Consider the following 19,595-nt stretch of genomic DNA (forward strand, 5'->3'; position numbering starts at 1 on the left):
TCATTTGGAGAACTCATGAGAAACAACTATTACATTTTATGATTTGATCTTACTAGTTCCATTATTTTGACATTTGTTTATTTTTTGACAGCTGTCAAAGTGTCATCACAATTGAACTCTTGTGCCATTTTGCAAATTTTGTGATATACTTCTACCAAGTTTAGTCCGGCCTTGATGCGATTTATAATGAATCGCATGTTGTAACCATCTCCATAGCAGCCAGATAGTGCATGCAAAATTTGTGTATTTTGACTATCAAATATTTTCCCTTGGTCCATAAGCTGGAATTTCTTTTTTCAATATCTCCCCCAATTAAGAATACCTTCTTCTAACATACATATAAGTATGCCATGGCACAGCGGGGGCAGTTTGCAACTTGCTAACTGATGTGCGGGAACACAAATTTTGTTTATAATAAACAAAATCGAAAATGTAAACAATCTTGAGATTGAAAATTAATCGTTTGTGAGTCAGGTACCACACCATCCGCCTCCAAACTGAATTCAAATTCGAACTGATCGATCAAAATACACAGACGCATACACAAGGCAGCTGAGGCGGTGTGGCACGATTTGGTGGTTAATTATTATTATCGCACGATTATCATCTAAAAGCTATGGAAACAAAGCAGAAAACTCAGTGCGGGCGGGGCCTCAGCTTAGATAAATACAAAATCAAGTGTGAGTTTCGCGCGCGCATTGCCATCAGCTGCATTATATTGCGAAATAGAAGCGTCTCGTCGGTCGGGTCGCGGCTGTCTCGGTATTCTGTAGAATTTTATAATAATATTATGCATGCATCCAGTACTAGTATGAGAAGATCTGTTTGTTTTTACGGTATTATTTGTTTATAAATGTTGTTAGTGTGGTTGTTGAAATTTTGTTGGAACTATAATTGTGAGTAAAGACGTCTCGTTAATGAAAATGGAAGAAAACCGTATGGAAATTCTGCAAATTTTCAAAAACATTCTAAATATAATCAATAATACTTTTATAATTTTTGATTTCTAATTTTCGTTTATGTGTGAAAATTTAAAAGACTTAGAGGCGCTGTGGTGTCAATTATATGATGAATAATTTCCGTTTTAAATGATTTTCAAAATTTGAAACCTACAACCTGTCGGAAACAGCAGAATGAACAATCAACAAGAATAAATTGTATTTTGAAATAAATAAATTTTGAAAAATATATTTCAAAATGTCCTTTTGTCTCACTGAAATCTTATATCACGTAATTTGATCTGATGTTTTTCCACAGAAAAAATCAATAACTATACATTTTTCTACTATATTAAGTGTAACGTGTACTTAAATAAGAAAATTCTTCGAGAATCGAAAAACTTAACGAAAGGTTAAGAAGAATGTTTTGCTTCTTATTTAATTTATCTATCTACAAATATTATGTCACACGAAGAGACTAAATTTTTAGAAGAGATGTCACAAAGTAAAGAGAGAATATATCAATTGTTTCCAAAAAAATGTAATTAGCCGACAACTCGTAAATAGTTAAAAATGATTTAGAAATTGAAAAATGATATGACTTTTCAACAATTCACACTTTTTGGTATGTTCAAAATAATTTGCCGGGTAAGAAAATGATTCAAATATGACATCCCTGTCTCCCATTAAATGTCACAATAAAAGCTTAACTAAGGAAATCGGCTGGAGTTCTACAGAGTTCCCTTTTTAGACCATTATTATTTTGTCTGTATTTGAGACTACATCAGTATACAAACATGACGGAACTTCAAAATAATTTTATATAAACTGTCAAAGTGAACATTGAACTTACCAAGCGAAATATTCTAAACGAGTTGGAGTTGCTTTTTGAACCGCTTTTATTTAGGTTAACTTTAAAATTATTAAATACGACCAGAAAAATAAAATAAGTAGGTAGGTAGGTAGAAATGGCGATCACAAGGCAACCTAGCCTGAGATCCAATTAGCGCTGTAGTGCGCCGTTTTGATACCAAAATCTCGTTTGACCTGTGATAGAAAGGGAAAGATTTATAGAGAAACTTCATAGCGATTATGTAAGAGCCATTTTGTCGCATTGAGAAAAAAGATTAGATTTCTAATCTTTGTCTCAGATAGCTCATCAAGTTCGTGAAAGAATGCTTTTCAAAAGCATTTCATTCTAATGCTTGCCAAAGCAGGACATTTGCAGAGGAAATGGATTATCGTTTCACTTTTTCTTTGGTCACTACAACTACGGCAAAAGGTGTTGTTAGAGATACCCAACTTCTCCGCATGAACTCCTATAGGCCAATAGGACAGGATAGCTCGTCAGCCCGTTCATTTCCCACGATACCACTTTGGCCCGGAACCCAGATCAGGGTGACACCGAGGTTAATATTCAGGCTCGCAAGCTCATCGCGACATTGCTGGACCAATTTAGATGAGGATGTGGCCGAGTTAATGGCTTTGACAGTTGCCTGACTGTCTGTGAAGATAGCCGCATTTCGGTTTTGGTTTGGGCTTTGTTTAACTATCTTACATGCATCCCTTATTGCCAGCAGTTCAGCCTGAAAAACGCTAGCAAAGTCAGGAAGCCTAAAGGATTTGGCTACATTTAGGGACTCAGAAAAAATCCCAGAACCAACTCCGCACTCCATCTTTGAGCCGTCAGTAAAGATGGTTGTGTCGAAACCTATCGACACGATGTGATCCTCCCAATCTTTTCTGGATGGGAAAATAACCTTAAATTCCTTACTAAGACTCAAAGTAGGAGTGTAGTAGTCAGTGTCTACCGAGATAATATCTAAGGTAATCAATTTCGTTGTGCTGCTGTGACCATAAGGTTTTGACATCCAGCTGTTTGATTCCTTCAGCCTAATAGCACCGCAGGAAACTATGTATTTAATAAAAAGGTCGATTGGTAGAAGATCTAAAAAAAATTACGGTTGTTTACTAAAGTAACATCAAGCACACCCTCCCATCCATCATAATTTTCCGAGCTCGGAAAGACGAAAGTAAAAGCAGTATTGCCTCTGTTACAAATGGTCATATTATGTTCAATAATAAATTCAAAAAGTGACTCACCTCGTTCGTTGATCTCAGAACTTCCCCAAAGGGTATGCCGAGCATTTGCAATGCCTCCGATCAGAAGGTTTCCCTTTTTGATTTTAGTAAATAAAATTTAGACATAAAAAACCTTTTAAATGTTTCTTAGCTAAAATACAAGTTCTGGGATTACCTTGCTCTTGATCTGCGGTTTTATAAAAGAGGTCGTATTGCTTGTCTTGGAGGCCTCGCACCTTGAGGCCGTTTATCCACGGTTCTTAGATAACGCCAATGTCGAAGTTTTGCTCCCTAAGGAAAACTCTCAGATTATCTGAAGCACATTTAGAGTGCTTAACAACATGGCCAACTTCGACGTTGTCATAAGCTTTGTCGGTGTCTGTTCCCCGACTCTGCAGAATTTTAATTTTGGCATTCCTTATGCCAAAACTTAGTTTGTACTCGACCTTTTCGAGAGCCCCTAAACATTCCTCGCTAATCCGCAGAAGGTAAGAGGCGCTGGTCTTCTGCCTTTACTACAGCCCAATCGTGAATGGGGACCAGCGGATTTTGCCTCTGAAGATCGCGGATCAGATCCTGTCCGCTTGGCCTTATGCTCATGAGCGGCAACCAAATGAGAGCCTTTGGTTGTCTAGGGATGTCCTTAGCTGGGATAAGCTTAAGCTTCAAGCCCTCCCAGTAATTGCTAACCATAGCAATGCTTTCACTAAGGAAATCCATAGAAAACCTGTACCCCCTGAGCATCTCGCCAGAGTCAAAACTAGGGTAGGGGCCCTCCTCACTGTTTGATAGAGTGTATGAAAACACCATCTCAGAGAGCTTGCCCTCGATAGAGTTCCACACGTTCAGCAGACCTTTGCTGTTTGTAGAGAGCTTATCCACAACTGCTACTTGGAGGTCATCCCTGACAACCTCACTAAAAGTACGCAGTTGCGCTGCTCCAGAAAATGGTGCTTTCCCTGGCTTTGTCCGGTCGTCAAGCTTGCTCTTTTCTGAGACGGGCAGATCTCTACCTGAGATCTATTTCGCTTAACGGTCTTTCCTCGGCTGGCCAGAAGGTTGTTGTATTCATCAACAATCTTCTGGTACTTTATTTTATCTATTCTCATGAATCACTCCGGCCTCTTAATATTTGGCAATCTTGGCAAGAATGTGAGAGGCTGTTTTGAAGCGGTTCCTAAGAAGAGCGCCTTCCGATAGTTTTTGGTTCCTCGAGTTGCACTGGGTTTTGGGTTTTGTATACGGTTTAGGAAGTATAGGAGTGCTAAGTATGTTAGCAACTTTGTTAAACGCTATCGGTAAACTTTTCAATGTATACGTTTAAATTGAATTAAACGTCATTATGAATTTTGAATTTAGTCGTGTTCAAAGATATGATGTGTAAATATTCAGAGAAAAAAAAAGAAATCAAATCACCATAAGTTGGCGATAATAATTACAAAATAAAAATCAAAATAATTAAAACGTAGCAACGAAAACATAAGTAAACATCAAAACCGAAATGTGCCCGACTACTGCCAAGAAATCCTCAACGTTCCTCAATATTTGAGTTCGATTTCCAGTTGGTTCGAAAAAGTTCTCCATTTAAAATGAACTCCAAAATATGAACACATCTAATCTGTCATACACCTGATCTGAACGGAAGATTGATAATTATTCAACATTAATCCGAATAAATTAATTTTTGTTCAAAATTGAAGCCTAAACTTTTCAGCTAAAAAAAAACATTTTTCGGATGTATAAATGTAGGTCAATTAGCCTAAAGAATTAAGCCTCTCGAAAGTCTGTATTTTCGTTTTACTTACAAAAATTGGTACGCTTTAAGTATAAGATTTCATTTTATATTGTTATTTTATTACAAAACGAACTTGTTACGATGCACAGTGGGGCAGAAGCACCTTACGAACGGCGATAATTGTAAATGTTTTTTGTAGATTAAACTAAAATATATTTTTCGAAAAGTTTTTGATGTGTTTAATTTAAATTAAAGTTAAAAACTAATTTAAAACATTCTTACATAATTTTTGGGTCAAAGTTATATAAAGTTGAAGTTTTGAGAGCATTTGTACAGCATCATTTTGATTTAAGATAAAGCAGATTTTAATATCTAAAAAAAAAATAAGATAAAAAAAATATTATATATAATACACATAAAAACATAGCGATTACCTTTGTTTGGGGTTTTAAATAAATTTTGTGTGTATTTATGATTATTCTGAGTCCGAAAAATAGTCGACAATTTCAGTTTGCGGCTGGTTGTTTAAATCAGGCTGCAAAAACATTTCGATAGCTTCAGAATCAAATGGAATTTTTTTTATCGGTTTTCTAATTCTCTGGTTGGTAATGAAAGGATCAGAAGATATTAACATTCGGTTCATAATGTCTGTTAATGTATCTTGTCTTGATGTTTTTCGACTGAAATGCTCTCTGTACATCTTGAAATCCTTATTCCGGGCTTCTAACGCTTCTTCACTTAATTCTCCAATGGGCAATACACTTTCAGAAACTATTTCATGTCAATGAATCAAAATTTTATGAACTGAAGTGCTCATATAGAACCAAGGATACAGCAATACAAACAACTTCGCAGTTTCTAAACAATATATTTTAAATTTGTTAACATCTATAATATATCCACTCGATAAGCACTGCAAAATTATATGAAATTTTTTTATCAGATTAACATCTATACCAGTTATTCCACTTGATATAATATAGTTTTTAAAAAAACGCCTAGCTACATTTCCTGTGTTCGTATTGCCATATCCTGGTTTGGGCCGATCAAGTTTTAACCCTAATTCCTTTTCAAATGCCTCTTGAATTCTAACTTTGTTTTTGGCCACACAATCTTCTGTCGCTTTCGATCTACGCCATTCTTTTACCGGTAGTTTATAGGCAACGTGAAGCAGGCATTCGAACATTCTTATCCATGCATGAAGAACGGATATTCCAAATGTTAGAAATTCATGTGAGATCGGAAGTGAAACCATTTTTTCAATGCTATTGAACTCCTTGGATGTTGCCTGACAAAGATAACATCTCTGAGCAGAGCGAACACCACTCAGACTATTACATAGTTTGCCATCAAGCATTGAAAATATCAACTGGTGTTTGACAATGTACTCTCTATTTTCAATAATAACTTTTGTTGGTACGAGTTCATTTAACTGCGATTGAACAGATGCGTTCTCTCTGTTGATTAATGTATCTGTTTCCTTTTCGAAAGTTATTTTTATGGGCCTGCAGTACCTAGGAGAAGAAGGGCAAGGATTTTTCCAAAATACGTTTGATGTGCTCGATAACTTTAGTGGTACCAAACAAGTTATAAATACAAACTTGTCATCTGCATCAGTTGTGTTCGTAAACCTTTGGTGGTATTCACTATGGCCGGAGCTACCATCAAAACCCACTTTAGAATAGAGCAAAAGTTCATTACAGCTGGCATTATTAAACACATCTTTTTGTGATGCAGAAATTCTTTCAACAGTGTGATTAAGCAAGCTTTGGATTGAAACTTCAGCTGTTACTTCATTCACAGTAAGATTTTCTGGATAACATTTTATTTTTTCTTTTTGCACAGCTTTATAAGAAGGCAAAACATCATGCGTGACATATTTTCTGATCGTGTCGTATTGATCACGAGAAAGTTTTGCTTCTATAAGCATTGACAAAGCTTGACCAGAAGTGAGCATAACTGTCGAACTCTTTGAGGTGGTAGGTGGACACAGGGTTTGTTCCAGAAATTCTGCAGTTTTTTTGTCACCTGCAGCTCTAAAATTCATTTGAGCAGCGAAAACAAGCTCTTCTGCAGATTTATCTCGAAGATCAGCTACTCTTTCGCGTTTTCTTCGCTTACTCAAAAGATCAAAACTAGTCTGAGGGCGTCCAGGGGGTAGTGAATACATTTTAAATTTAATGTTTTGACGAAGCCAGTGTGATTCTTTGTTATCAAACACTGTCCTCGTACTGTGGCTTTTCTTCCACTTAGATTTAAGATCAAATTTAAATCTAACTAATTCTTTTTTTAGATCTGACACGTGATTTTCAGAGCAATTTGTCTTTGATATTAAGAATGTCTCAATATCTTCAAACTTTTTGTCAATACTCTTAAATTTACTATTAAAAAAGATTTCGCAGAGTTCCTGCTTTTTGCAGGAGAAAAAATCCATGTTGAGACCTTAAATACGATTGAAGTGAGTTAAGAGAACCATACTTATAAACACAAAAAAATTTAAAAAAAATATTTTAGGCAAACATTTTTTACTTTTAAATTCAGTCCCGAAAAATAAAAAGATTAAACTAAGAAAAACACTTTAAATTTTGTTTTAATGTTTGCCTAATAAAAAATTACCGTTATTTAAAAAATAAAACGACTTTCTATTGTTCATATTACATTTTCTTTTTAATTTTATTTGATAATCGAGTAAAAACTAATGTTATTCAAAGAACATACCTGGTTTAACAAAATCTTTGCAAAAAAAGTTGTATAAACAATTAATTTTCACTTTAATAATAAATGCAACTTTTTTGATGTATTTAGCACAGATCACTATTTAAGCTAAACTTTCAACTTTGATGCCGAGCAGTACAGTGATAGAACAGCTAATTGAACAAAAAATCCTATATCATGTGAGACATATTATCAGTTAATATAACAGTTATTTTTATTGAAGTTTGTCACACATAAGAAACATGACTTCTCGCCGCTCTCGCCAATGCAACAGCCCCACAGTGCGATGGTAGCCTTTGGCCCTTAAGTTCAATGTATGTAATACGAATCTTCTTTCGTGGGTTAAGGTACATAAAAGATAAAAGAACAAAATCATCACTATCGGCAAAATCGATTTGATTATGTGTATTCAGTTGATTAGCTTCGACCAAAGAAGTTATTTTGCCAACAAAAATATAAATCTTTCTCTCACTTGAATGACGTCAATTCAGTTTAATAAATAATATTTACAAAGCAAAAAAATTGTATCCAAGTATTGACTGTAGGCTAAGATAATCCAAAATATATCCTAAGTTCTCAATTTTTGAGATGAATGTTTAAGGATCAAAATAGTCAAATCATCATGGATTTCATTATTTGCCAAAAGGAAATCTGTGTAAGGGTGTGTTTACATTACTTTTACCTTAATTAATTTGTAATACAAATATAACTGAGTATTTTCTATCTCCGCTTGACCGAGTACAATGTATGAGCACTACATTATCGACTATATTAATATGAACAAATTGGACAGAGGATTTAAGTGAAAGAAATCTCAATTTATGTAAATTAAAAAAGGGGAAAGTTTTATAAATCGTCATGTAACAATTTGCTAAAAATCTCCCTTATTCCTATCTCAACAGGTTTCACTTTCCTTAAAAATGACGTAGGTTTAGCTTACAATTCTATACATTACAAAAAAGCATTCATGTGTACCTTTAATATAAAAGAAAAAGGTAAAAACAAAAGAAAATGGGATATGAATTTCCTTTAGATATTTTTAAATTGCAAAAAGAAAACAGGAATATACCTTCTCGTACATTGCCTTTGGCAGCATGCTTCCAACAAAGAGTTTATTTTTTATCCTTGACAGTTTTGTTAAACACATTCGACTACCTCATACGAAGGCAACTTATAATCCTACATATCAGGAATTTTTATTCGATTTTAAAATCCTTAGGGGTTGATTTTTTGTTTTTGGGAATATGTTTTAAATAATAAATTGATTGACATAGAGTTATAGTTATTTTTGCGACTTCCGAAATCCCAATTGAGTACATTTTATTGAAACTTTCAATTGATATGGTTGATGTAGTTTATTATCATATTCAATTTAAAATCTTCTCAACAGATTTTCACAATAAATTACCACATTTAAATATTTTAATTTGTTCAATTGGACTTGTCAATTTGTTTATTTCAATGGAATTAACGGACATATATTGGTATTAATTTGGAGGATACATTAAATATAGTATTTTAAATCAATACAATTGTTGAATAATAAATAAAATCCACGAATGGAAAATGTGCTACACTACGTGATACTTGATTATATATTGTTGTAAATTTTTCCACCTAAATACTGATCCGACGGACTGAATATAATTACGATTATTTTAAACAATATTGGATTTTCGAATCCAATATTGTCGAAGATCGAACGCGAATTAAATTCCTTTTTTTTTAAATTAAATTAAGATTAAACAAAATCGAAATTGCACACCGCCGCCGATTTGACGCGAGAGTTATTATGACACTTTACGAGAAACGTCAGTCGATATGACAAACACTTGAAAGAATTCACCACAGGTAGCAATAAAAGTATTGCCAGCACGGTAGCTCAGCTTAAAGGGGGGTTTCGATGAGGTGAGTATTTTATCAATCAAGGTGATCAATAAAATTGATATCGAAATGGTATCGAAATACGACGAGGTGAATTTCTCCAATTTGTATTGATTTTCGTGGGCGACAGGAAACTTTTTACTGTAAGTTTAACAACACCAGCAGCTGAAAAATATGTCTTCAAATAAACTTACGAAATAAAAGAAAAGGTTTTATTTTCCAGAAAGGAAATTTAAAATATGTTTTTTTGCCTGGAAAACCTTGGCCGAAGCCGGGATTAAAAACCAGGAACTTTTATAAAAGAGAAAGATACAAATCTCGATAAATATTTTGCAAAAGAAAATGATGGATATAATAACAAAACCGATAAAAGAGATCACTCGAAGAAAATTATGTCGATAAGAAAAAGAATCAAAGGCGGTTAACGCGTCCCTTAATATCGGGAAATTAATACATCGACTCGAAGGTCAAAAGGACGAATTCGAAACAAATGAAGAACACCAGGAAAAACAATATTCTTAGAAACAACAGAAAACACTATACTAAGTTTCTTTTTGACTTCCTCCAACAGCTATCGTAGTCCTTCCTCAACAATTTTTCTCCACGGTAGAACAAAACAAAATCTTAAACTTAATAAAAACTTAAAGAAAAAAAATTCCTTCACTCAGTTTTTCTTTCGTCAAAAGGCATTGGGCGCAATCCAAAAAGTGGCCAGCATCATGGCTAGCTTGACTCTTCCGGCTACTTGCCTTCCGGCAATCCTCTCGGATCTTTTGCGTGGTGATCGATCTGTCTCGGTCCCGCAACTTCCTCCATATATAAGATTAGGGTGTGCGACCGAGAAGCCAGGTATCTTACATCGCACGCGATCTCTTTAAAGAGGTGATTCGATCACCCAGTAGTGAGAGTGAGTTTGGCTTTTCACTTTCGAGCCCATTCCAGCCAAGACTTTCTGGAAAAATCGTGTGGAATTTCTCCCATTACCGAGTACCTACACGCGCTAGATTTTGGTTGAGAAAAAACTACTTCTGTCGTGTTGAAGAAAGTCGGTAGCCAAGCCTATAATTAAAATAAAAGTTATTAAGATATTCTTGGAGTGATTTTCTATCGTTAATACTTTATGATGGGCTCTCGGCCATACTAAGTTACAGATGGTGTGACTTTCCTGCACACATTGTTGGGCATGGGTATCGTCTTCATGCCTTTATGACCTTAGTCAACCAATACGTGGGCCAACCGTCACACAGTTCGTTGGTGTGGAATCCTTTCGCACACTTTGGTGAGACCTGTTAAATTTGCTTTCACAAAATGCTAGGAGAGCAGGTCACAGGCTGATGGTCCAGGTTTCTACTAAACTCTTCTAGAATTTTGGAGCCGCATTAACATTTTGTTTATAAAATGAAATGTCTCTCCATTGGAGACTTAAATTAAATGAAGCACTGATCAATTGTTAGTGTGGCGTCCTTTATGTGTAAATTTAATTGAACCAAATATAAACTCGATCGATGAAGTACGTCGACAATACTAACTTACTTACTTAAGGTGGCGCTACAGTCCGGGGCGGGCCTGGGCCTCAACCAACATGCGTTTCCAGCCAGCTCGTCCCCTAGGTAGCTGTCACCAGTTGCGCACGCCAAGTTGGTTGAGGTCCTCTACCACCTAAGTGCGCCACCTGATTTGCGGTCTTCCTCTACTGCGCTCTGTAGAGCTCCTCGGGATTGGATTCGAAGACCTTCCGGGCTGGAGCGTTGATATCCATTCGCTCTACATGACCCAGCCATCTAAACCTTTGGACTTTAATTCTGCTAACTAGGTCAGTGTCGCTGTACAGTTGGTCGTTATATCTTCTCCTCCATTCTCCATCTATGCGTACGGGACCAAGAATCACTCGAAGAATTTTTCTCTCGAAGCATCCTAAGACGCTCTCATCTTTCTTTGACAGGGTCCAGGCCTCAGCGCCATAAATGAGAACCGGGATGATGAGTGTCTTATAGATGGTGATTTTAGATGCTCGAGAGAGGACTTTACTGCTCATTTGCCTTCTAATCCCAAAGAAGCAGCGATTTGCAAGAGTTATTCTTCCTTTGATTTCAGCGCTGGTGTCGTTGTCTGTGTTAATAGCGGTGCCTAGGTAGACAAAGTCCTTAACTACCTCGAAGTTATAGCTGTCCATGGTGACGTTTTGTCCAAGACGTCGTTGTTCAGTGTCCTTTTTTGATGACAGCATAAACTTGGTCTTGCCCTCATTGACCACTAAACCCATCTTCTTCGCTTCCGTCGTAATGCTCAAAAACTCTCCACTGACATCACGTTTTTATCTTCCAATTATGTCAATATCGTCTGCGTATCCGAGTAATTGGATGGACCTTTAGAAGATTGTGCCCCTAGTGTTGACGGTTGAGTTTTGCACAATTCTCTCCAGGATGATGTTCAAGAAGTAGCATGACAGTGCATCGCCTTGTCTAAAACCTTTTTTACATCAAATGCATCGTTGAGATCTTTCCCGACCTTGATAGAGAAGCGTGCATTCTCCATCGTCATTTTGCACAAACGGATAAGTTTGACAGGAATGCCAAGACTAGACATTGCTCTGTAGAGCTCTTCCCTATGGATGTTGTAATACGCGGCTTTAAAATCGATAAAGAGATGGTGGGTATTGATTTGAAATTCCTGGGTTTTTTCCAAGATCTGCAGTAGTGTGAATATTTATTCAATAGTGGACTTTCCTGGTCTGAAGCCACACTGACGTTCACATAATACGGCAGTAGTTGGCGCAGTTTAGAGGGTCCCCTTTCTTATGTATCGGGCACACTATGCTGAGATTCCACTCATCGGGCATGCTTTCTTCCGACCATATTTTGCAGATGAGTTGGTGCATGCTCCGCCTGCTGCTTTGAATAGTTCTTCAGCGATGCCGCAGCTTTATTTGACTTCATATTAGATGTAGCTATCTTCACTTCGTCGAGGTTGGTTAGGCGGAATTGTTGACCTGCGTCGCCGAGGTTGAGTGGTTCTATCTCCCTTACAGCCGAATTCGGTTCGTCATCGCCGTTATATAATTTGGAGAAATGATCTTTTCATATTCTCAGCATCGACTGCGGTTCTACTACAATGTTCCCCTGATCGTCTTTACAGGCTTCGGTTCGTGGCTGGTACCCTTGGGAGGTTTTTTTACCTTTTGGTAAAATTAACTAACCTCATTCCTTTTGTGACATCCCTCTATCTCCTCGATCGCGCGCTTCTCGTGCTCCCTTTTTCCATCTAAGAAGCCGGTGTTCCTCTCTCCTCTTCTGCTCGTAGATCTCGCGAACAGCTCTGGTTCTTCTGTGCAGCGCCGTTCGTCGTCAAACAAGGGGTTTCGCTGTTGTGGCCGTGTGAAACCTAGCACTTCAGAGGCGGCATCGCTGAGGGCTGCAAGGCAATGTTGCCACTGGTTTTCAATGCTTAATGCAGGCAGCATAGGACTCCTTAAGAGGTTACAGTGACTTGATCAGAAAAAGACATTGCAGTCGCTTGCGACTGTAGCCGTCTAACGTCGAAACTTCTCACAGTTCTTCCTTGTTTTGGCTTGGAACGGAATATCCGTAGCCGTACCTTGGCTACAACGAGGTAGTGGTCCGAGTCAATGTTGGCCTCTCGGAATGTTCGGATATCCTGTATACTGGAGAAGTGTCGTGCGTCGATCGCAATGTGGTCAATCTGGTTGACGGTGGATTGATCTGGATAACTCCCAGTTCCTTTGTGAATGTTGAGATGTGGAAAACGCGTACTGGCTACCATGACGTTTCGACCCGCAGCGAAATCGATCAGCCTGAATCCGTTGTCGGAGGTGGTGTCATGCCACCAAACATGTCTTCTCTTCCTAGCTTGGCATTAAAATCTTCTAAGACAATTTTAATGTCATAGCCAGGGCACTGCTCATATGTCTTGTCCAAGAGCTCGAAGAATATGTCTTTGATGTCTTCATATTTCTCCTCTGTCGGAGCATGCGCGCATATAAGGCTTACACTGAACCAAAAAGGTACGTAAATACAATAAAAAAGTTTATTGGGCCAATAAAAAAGTTAATCAATATTTGTCCAACAAACAGGTTAATTGGGCCAAGAAAGGCTGTCTATTGGCTCAATAAACGCAGATTGGCTCAAGCAAAAGTTTATTGATCCAGTTTATAAATTTATTTACCTTTGTTTGTTGGGCCAATAAAATATTTTAGTGACTCAAGCAACCTTGTTTTTTGAGCCAATAAACCTGTTTGCTGAGCCAATAAAGTAGTTTATTGATTTGGATATATTTGTTTTTTGAGCCAATAAATTATTTCTTTGACTAAAGCAAAATTATTTGTTGAGCCAATGAAATAGTTTATTGATTTGGAAATAGTTGTTTCTTGAGCCAATAAATTATTTATTTGACTCAAAAAATATTATTTGTTGAGCCAATGAAATAGTTTATTGATTTGGAAATAGTTGTTTCTTGAGCCAATAAATTATTTGTTTGACTCAAGCAAAATTATTTGTTGAGCCAATAAAATAGTTTATTGATTTGGACATATTTGTTTCTTGAGCCAATAAATTATTTGTTTGACTCAAATAAAATTATTTGTTGAACCAATAAAATAGTTTATTGATTTGGACATATTTGTTTCTTGAGCCAATAAATTAATTGTTTGACTCAAGTAAAATTATTTGTTAAGCCAATTAAATAGTTTATTGATTTGAAAATATTTGTTACTTGAGCCAGTAATTATTTGTTTGACTCAAGCAAAATTATTTGTTGAGCCAATTAAATAGTTTATTGATTTAGAAATACTTGTTTCTTGAGCCAATAAATTATTTCTTTGACTCAAGCAAAATTATTTGTTGAGCCAATGAAATAGTTTATTGATTTGGAAATATTTGTTTCTTGAGCCAATAAATTATTTCTTTGACTCAAGCTAAATTATTTGTTGAGCCAATGAAATAATTTCTTAAATTTCCAAAATTGTTTTCCTTTACTATAGAAACGTCCAATACGTTTTCTTGTATACGGCCAAGTAATTTTTCGAGAAAAGTCTAATACGTTTTCTAAAATATATCCAAGTGAATTTCTTATAGCAACGTCCAATACGTTTTCTTTTCTGAAAATATGAAAGTAAAAAACATATTTTTAGTCACATACATTTATTGGTTTTATTGCGTTGAGCAATATATGAGTCTTTGAACATTGATTTTTTTTACTGCTAAAATATAAGGATTCAATAAAATTCCAAAAACTAGAGGATGCAGTAGGAAACTTTAAATTAAATAAAAAAAATATTTTGAAGCAAATGTCTACTGCCCTAGAAAATGATACAAATGGAAATTTAACACCGTCAAAGTAGACGTATATCTCTTGAAAGTTCAATACATCTTCTCCAAGGACATATATGAAGGGCTGAACACTTTCTGATCTCTGGTTCAAAAATCCGATATGTTCTTCAACCACCTGTGTATTTCGCCCAATGTAAAGAAATGATTCCTGGGAGTCCTTGATCGTATACTTAGTGGTGCTTTTCTTTCCAAATCTGTCTTTTCGCACAGATTTTTGGCTGGGAATATAGTACCCATGAAGTGACCACATAATTGTAGCATCTCGTCAATCTGTAAAAGACAATAAAGAAAATGCCAAACTATACTTAAACTGTGTTAGAAAGATATTTGCTTAAAGTTATATCGTATCAAAAATAAGTAAACCATGTATAAAAACGAGTGATTTGACAAGTAATGTACCAGAGATGTTCGTCACTCTCTAGCTTTTTTTCAATATTTAATGCTTGAATCTTTGATCAATTTAAAGTCAAATACTAAAATGAGAATTTTTACTCCAATTTATTGAAACATAATAATAGATATCCGTCCGTTCATACTTCGATAAAATTTTGAAAAAAATCGAATTGACAGTTTTTTTTACACAAAATAAAATCTTAAAAAAAGACAATACTAAAACTTCGTAAAAATGTACTTTCGACTCAAGTAGCTTTTCAAAAATTACAAATATTGGCTTCCATATTCAGTAATTTTTTATAAAAATCCAACAGTCCGTTTTTTTATAAAAAAATAAAGTCTACGAAAAATAGTACCCAAATTTGGTAAAAATTGATTCATATAGACAAACTTTTAAGCAAGACAAATCGACACTACAAGCATTAGTTTTTTAATTTATCTTAATCTGAGTTTGTTAATAGATAAACGAAAAGTTTAATGGTATAAAGCAAATAATTATTTTCTTAAGGAAATAAAGTTTTATTTTGAGCAAATATTGTAACTTACTATCGGATGGATTCATCGATTTCATTTTTATGAGAGTCTGCTTTATGGATTTTTCTTTGATGTGGTCTTCGATGCACAGAAAGTCTACTATTTTCTCATGAAGTTCTTCCCAAGTGACTAAAAGTGAAGAGCAGTTCTTGTGCAAATAGCCAAAGTCCATGTCCACCTTTAAAAATTTGTAATATCATTATAAGTTATAATATCATTATTAGTTAGTTAGTACAGTAACTATATACAACCACATATGCGTCAAATCTGGTGTATTCCCGTTAAGATGGGAGGGGTAATTTTCTCAGAAAATGGCTTAAAGCAGAAGCATGACTACTGAAAACCACAAACCCATAGTTGAACATACGTTTAAAAAAAAAAGTTATTTTAATTGAAAGTTTTTGAAAATTTAATTTCCATACTCAAAACTTTAAAAAAAGAATATTCTTCTCATTACCTAGTAGAAATAGGATCTTTGGAGCTAATTCTTTTTTTAAAGTGTTGGGCTTCTGGCTTTAAAATAAGCTATAAGAGAATATTTTAGGTGCTAACATTGTTTTCCAATAGTGTTGCTTCTGCTTTCAGCCATTTTTTGAGAAAAAACGGGGGTGTATTGAACCCCTTCCAGTATGATTGTTCTACTCTTTTGACCTAACCTAGGCGCTGGGGTAAATGTAAATGGTGGTTAATTTAACTCTCTAATAGAAAACAAACTCTAACGTATGCGTATACCTACGCATATTGTTGTACCACAATTCCCAAGAGGTATGTCGGTGTACTAAACGGAGATCGTGGAAGCCTCTTACTCTTATACGCTATGTCTCACATGTAAGAAAATATCGAAACGAGTGTTTGAATTTGTTTTGAGTTGTAACAAGATGTTAAAGTGATTCTTTAGTTTTTTTTTGTTTTGACTAAACTAAAAGTCACATTATGAAAATAATAATTTAAAAATTTGTTTTCTTTAATATTTATATTTACATATTTTTAACTATGAAATTTATTTTTGTGAAATATTCACTCTTTTTACTAAAATGTTGTATTTTTTGTTTGTTTTTTATTTAATTAGTTTATTTCCGGCAGACGGCTTATAAAGCCATGCTTTGTATATCTTTTACTATGAAATATTATGTACTTATAAGAAAATTGAAAAAATAAAGAACTTATCTATCTATCTATCTATTCAATTAAATGATCTTTTAATGAAATGTTGTAAAGTAAAACTTATTGCCGTTAGTCTTTGTTAAAACGTTATTAGATTCTATCGAATAGCTATACAATTTACATTGTAATTAAGTAACTTAATTATTTGAAGGATTTTTGCATAAAAGCTGTATAAACATCTAAGTTGGAAGATATGAAAATAGAAATATAATAAAGGTATTTTAAACGATTGAGTTACATTCGACCTAACAACACCATCAAGAACAAGTTTTAACTCTTGTATAAGCTATTTAAAGCATTTCGAATGACAAAGTTACAAATATTTATTCGTGTACAAAAACACAACTGATTTATAATGGCTTTTGTTTTTTTTTTAATAGAACACAAATACTACAAATTTCTTGTTGCAAATCGAATTTTGTGCTATTCGGGAATGCTAACGAATTACTTGAACAGGTAGGTAGACATGACGGATTTGATGGGTGTATATCTTAATTGAAGTTACTGTGCAAAGAATTATTACATTCTTAGTAACTGGTTCATATAATTGTTTCAAAAATACTTACAAAGCGAAAGCCAGATGGTTGCTTGTATTGTGGCCATTTTTTAAATACGTCTGATGTTGATTCGGAATTTTGTATTTCCAAGAGCCTGTATTAGGAACTTGCCATCCAACATCTATCAATTTCTTCCGAGGAAAGATTATCACATTTTAATGACCGCAAGCATTGTTCGGCGTTTTCTTCTGCAACTGATAAAAAAATATAGAAATATTTTATTTTAAATACGCAACTCATGGAAATAAGAAGCATATACAAAAAAGCTCGTAAATTAGAAAAAAATTACTTGAATTTTCATACATAATTGTTTTAAACTTACTTAACTCTGGAATCTCTTCTCGAACTCCCCTTTTCCCACACGTCTTTATAGATTGTCTGATACTTTGAGGCTCGTTTATCGCCTTGAACGTGAATTTTAAATTACAATATTTATTGTAAATCTTACCACGTTTGCTCGTTCGATAAAATTCCTGTAAAGTGTAAAAGTTGTTAAAAATAAAAATTAAATCGTGTTGTCATATACCTAATACATATGTATTAGATATATGACGCCACCATTTACGATTATCTTAACATGATTGATCTTACTCAAATTTTGTTTGTAATTAAAGCGCTACATATTTTGCGGTACGTTTTGAAAATTTGTACTTATACTTTTGCAAAAACTTGCAATTTGTCATCATACGAATTTTGTATTGCAAAAGATTCAACAAACGTAATTTTAAAATAGTAGCGATTAAAATAGAATTCAAGAGTTGAATTTTATTTTTAAGATTTAAAGAAATTGACAAAAATAAATGTATAATTGACAAAACGTTCTGAAATGATAACTTATTTTGTACCTTTACAATATAGTTTTTCGTACTCACCTGGATAAAATATGACAGCAGTCACAGACACGATAAGTTTTCCAAAACAGATGTTTAAGTTGTACGCACAACTAATAGGAGGAGGTCAGTTCAATGATAGATATAGTTTTTTTTTTTATTTCTGTTTAGTAGATCTTCAATTGCCTAAATGTGTTTTTTGAGAAATAAAAACAAAATTATTACATTTTTGGATTTATAAATCTTTTCGATTATTTTTTTTGTGAGTGGATACAGTGAAATAGCGAATACTACCGTCTTCTCACCATTAGAACATTTTTCTGAAGGTCTTGAAAAACAAACTATAATTAAGACGGTATACAGCGTCGGTGGATATCACACAACAAAATTTACACGTGACTGGTAGGTACCACGAGAAATGTTGATAAAAATATATGGCTTTTAAAAATGATAACTTCTTAAGGCAATCAGCCCTATCACGAATTCCATCGTAATCAGAATCTTGTTACGAATCCCTAAAAAATGGATCTTAGAATCTATCGTAGTAGAAAATCCCATACAAATTGCCACTAATAACAGATTCGGCGATAGTTTTTTTTCGGGATTCATAAAAAGTTTTTTAAAACGATGGAGTTGGATCGTTTTTTAGGTATTCGTAACAAGATTCCGATTACGATGGAATTCGTGATAGGGCTGAATATACTTTTTTGTACTCAAATGCCTTTTGGTAGAATCGTGTTATGTGACGCCACAAAAAAAATTCACACTTGGCTGGTAGGTACCACGAGAAATTTTGACAAAAATATATGGTTTTTAAGACACAAAACGTGGTCAAATGATAACTTATTTTTTTACCTTTATGTACAATATATATTTTTCACTCACCTGCATACGTTTTTTCAGCAGTCCAGCACACAATAAATTTACAATTTTTTTTCAATTCAATTAGAAACACACACTGACGCGACTGATGGAGGAGCTCAGCTCTCGACGATGGCAGAACACAGAATGAAGAATTAAATTCTTTTAACGCCTAACGCTATGGCACAGGGAGAAATTTATGAGGCTTTATATACATATATGGTTTATTGGACCAAGAAATAGTTTATTGAGACAAAACAGATTGTATAGGAACAATAACGATATTATTGGGTCAAAAAACACTTTGTTGGGAAAATAAATGGTTCTTCTTTGAATATAGGAACCTTTATTGGCAGGATTAAATATTTTTTGGGTCAATAAACTGTTTTTTGGGCCAATAAATTATATTATTTAAAACTATTAAAAAAAGGTACCTACTGTACTAAATTTTATGTGAAAACTGTAATTTATATTGCTAAAAATAAACTCTTTCTTTGGATAAAGGAGGAATGGCAAAAAAAGCAAATGGCTTACATTTACATTCGGTTCCTGTGTTG

General features: G+C 34.5%; 2 protein-coding genes and 1 long non-coding RNA gene across 3 annotated transcripts in view; 2 read left to right on the top strand and 1 right to left on the bottom strand.

The window, feature by feature from the left end:
- The window catches only part of LOC129949076 (WW domain-binding protein 4), a 157,799-nt gene that overhangs the window by 67,998 nt on the left and 70,206 nt on the right, over nt 1-19,595 (top strand). The window lies entirely within an intron of this gene.
- LOC129949075 (calmodulin-lysine N-methyltransferase) overlaps nt 1-19,595 on the top strand; it is a 125,444-nt gene that overhangs the window by 46,263 nt on the left and 59,586 nt on the right. The window lies entirely within an intron of this gene.
- Nucleotides 14,402-19,326, bottom strand: LOC129949077 (uncharacterized). Its single transcript, XR_008782001.1, has 5 exons — nt 18,220-19,326; nt 17,670-17,820; nt 17,357-17,541; nt 15,639-15,804; nt 14,402-14,969 (listed from the first exon to the last, which is right to left on the bottom strand). It is a non-coding gene; the product is annotated as an uncharacterized LOC129949077 (long non-coding RNA).

This window comes from Eupeodes corollae, chromosome 3, assembly GCF_945859685.1.
Source record: "Eupeodes corollae chromosome 3, idEupCoro1.1, whole genome shotgun sequence".
Taxonomy (NCBI): domain Eukaryota; kingdom Metazoa; phylum Arthropoda; class Insecta; order Diptera; family Syrphidae; genus Eupeodes; species Eupeodes corollae.